Source organism: Echinops telfairi, unplaced genomic scaffold (assembly GCF_000313985.2).
Source record: "Echinops telfairi isolate 266 unplaced genomic scaffold, ASM31398v2 ScPeMD7_7457;HRSCAF=8495, whole genome shotgun sequence".
NCBI lineage: Eukaryota > Metazoa > Chordata > Mammalia > Afrosoricida > Tenrecidae > Echinops > Echinops telfairi.
Window position 1 is genome coordinate 45,080,554 of NW_022111357.1, and position 2,564 is coordinate 45,083,117.

Here is a 2,564-nt window from a genome sequence, read left to right on the forward strand (position 1 = left end):
ATGGAAGAGGTAGATAAGTAACCAGATCCTGCCACGCATATATTTCATGTGCTCACTGTGACGTGCAGGGAGGAGTTAAACACACAGCTTGGAGGGAGCATGTCCCCCCCTCCATGACAGCCCCTGCTCTGTCAGGATAGGGGTCACTCTGGGGAGAACAGATTATTTCTATTCAGTTCAAAGATTGGGTTGGATTTAACTAGGCAGGGACAGGGGCCTGATCCATAGAAGTCACCCTGTAAATGGCAGCTTCCTCAGAGCTAAGCAAGTTAGTATGGCCCCTGCTTGGTTCCCCCTGTGATGAGAAACTCGTTCTCTCACTACCTCCCTCAGCCCCAAGGGGAAGATTTGAGTCAGTCTCCCTGGGGTGGTGGCCCACAAAGACACCCTCAGTCTCTTGGAAAAGAGGCCCCAGCTCCACCTGGGGTTGGGGCAGCAGCTCAGGCCAGCCCCCTGCCCATCTATACTCAGGGAGGTAGAGGAGTTCTGGGGCCCTCCCTGCCACCTCCTTCTTGAGCTATATTAGCATCCGCCCATTCTCCAGGTAAGAAAACCGAGGGCTACACAGAGCAAAGGAGCCTTGATGCTGTCGTGGTTAAGAGTTGGGCTGGTAACTGTAAGATCAGTGGTTGGCAACCACAAGCCACTTCAAGGAAGAAAGCCGGGGTTTTCTACTTCCATAAAGAATTACAGTCTCAAAACCCACAGGGGCAGTTCTACCCTGTCCTAGAGGGTCGCTATGAGTCGGCATTGACCTGATGGCAGTGTGATACAAAGGAAGCCACTTCCCCCATCTGGCCTCTGTCTAGAGAGTTTCAGGCTGGGGCTGCTCAAGGCATGCCAAGCCCCAGCCCCTCCTGGAAGCCAGAGAGGAGGCCCAGGGAAACCATGCAACACAACACCCTCCTCTCTGTCACACTGCTGCTTTCTGCAAGCCCCACGCAAGGAGAATTGCCTGCCCGGGCCCTTTGCCCAGCTGCCCCCGCTGAATGGACCACGTGGTCTCAGTTCAGCAGCCGTCCAATCGAAGGCAAACCCTGAGAGGCTTCCAGGAGCCTCGGTCCGGCCGGCACCTTCCCTGGTTCTTTATTTTCTTGACATGATTTTTTTTGGGGGGAGGGGGGTAAGAAGGAAAAAGTCATTCTGCACAGAACAGACGGTATTTTCTTTGTTCCCCAGAGAGCTCCAGCCTTCCATGGCACCAGGCCTGAGAGCAGTGCCAAGTTCTTTGCTTGTTCAGACGCCTCATGAAGTTAGAAGCAGCTGGGAGCGCCGAGTTTGTGCCTCAGTTTCCCCAGCTCAGGCGAGCCGTGCTGGGTGAGGCCGGGGCTGCAGGGGGAAGGACCTGGCTTTCACAGAGCACTCACACGGGGTCACCGCCGATGTAAACAGGCAACACCACTCAGCTCACAGAAAGGGTTGAGAAGATAGAGGGAGGGAGAGCAAGGAGGTCCTTTCTGAGCCAGGATAATCCCGATTAATCCCGATGGGCTTCCTGGAGGAGGGGGCATTAGCGGAGGGCTGGGAAGGCCCAGGCGGAATCATGCCGCTGGGAGGACCTCCTGGGTGGAGGGAACAGCTTGGACCAAGGCCTGGATGGAGGAGGATGGGAATGGCTCCAGCAACAAGTCCTGGAATTCACCTTCGCTGTCTCTGAAGGCAGCTCAGAAGTGTGATCCTTGTTCAGAGAAGCCAGATGAAAGAACAGAGTGCTGTGGGCCCTGGAGATGCAAAACCAGACACTCTGAGCTCCTCGGCTTGGAGCTTCAGGAAATCCAGGTCTCTGCCCAGCGGCCGGGTCTGTACATCTCTTGGCAACAGGACAGACCAGAGGGCCCACTGGCCGGCTAGGGCCAGCCAAGGCTTCCTTGTGTTGATTTACAAATCTCTCGTGGACAATTTTGCACATCTTCCACCACAGCACAGATTCTGCGGTTAGGCATCTGTCTCTCTCCCAGCCCCACAGCCCCTTCCAGCAGAATCCAAGCCGCTTTGCAAATCCACAGTTGCTGACAGGCCCACTGAGCAAGGTAAGCAGTGAGAGTAGATAAACACAAGCCACCCCATGCTTACTTTGTGGGGTAATCTCCCCCTGGGACCAGTTCAGGGACCCCAGTGGACCTGCTCTGGGCAGCCGTGAGAAGGGTGGGCTCCCTGGGCCCAGAGGGAGCGGCTCTTTAGGGGCAGACCCTCCGGCCTCTAACAACAGCGCAGATAACCCTGGTCCAAGGTTATGGCGGCTGTCCTTGGGGACTGCAGAGGCAGACCTAGGCCGGACCAGTGGGATCAGGGATGTTGCAGGGCAGGTGAACATGGTCCTGAACAAGTGCCTCATGCCATGCTGTTTGCTGCTCCTAGTCCACTGTCCCTTCTCCCACCACCCCCACCACCACCCCCAAGAGTGTTTTCCTTTCTTGCCAACATCTGTGGATCCCCTGCGTCTTTGGGACCCGACCCCATCACAAGCCTGAGGTCATGGCCCTGGGCCACGGAGGGTCAGGGTGGACCCCAGGCGGTGACATCCGCCCCTCTGCCTCCTTCCGCGTCCCTGCCGGTCACCGAGC

General features: G+C 56.8%; 1 protein-coding gene across 1 annotated transcript in view; it reads left to right on the forward strand.

The window, feature by feature from the left end:
- The first annotated feature begins 2,012 nt into the window (after positions 1-2,012).
- HOMER3 (homer scaffold protein 3) overlaps positions 2,013-2,564 on the forward strand; it is a 14,085-nt gene continuing 13,533 nt past the window's right edge. Inside the window, exon 1 of the mRNA XM_045299016.1 lies at positions 2,013-2,030. The gene's annotated coding sequence lies outside the window, so the exon portion shown is untranslated. The remainder of the gene's footprint in view (positions 2,031-2,564) is intronic.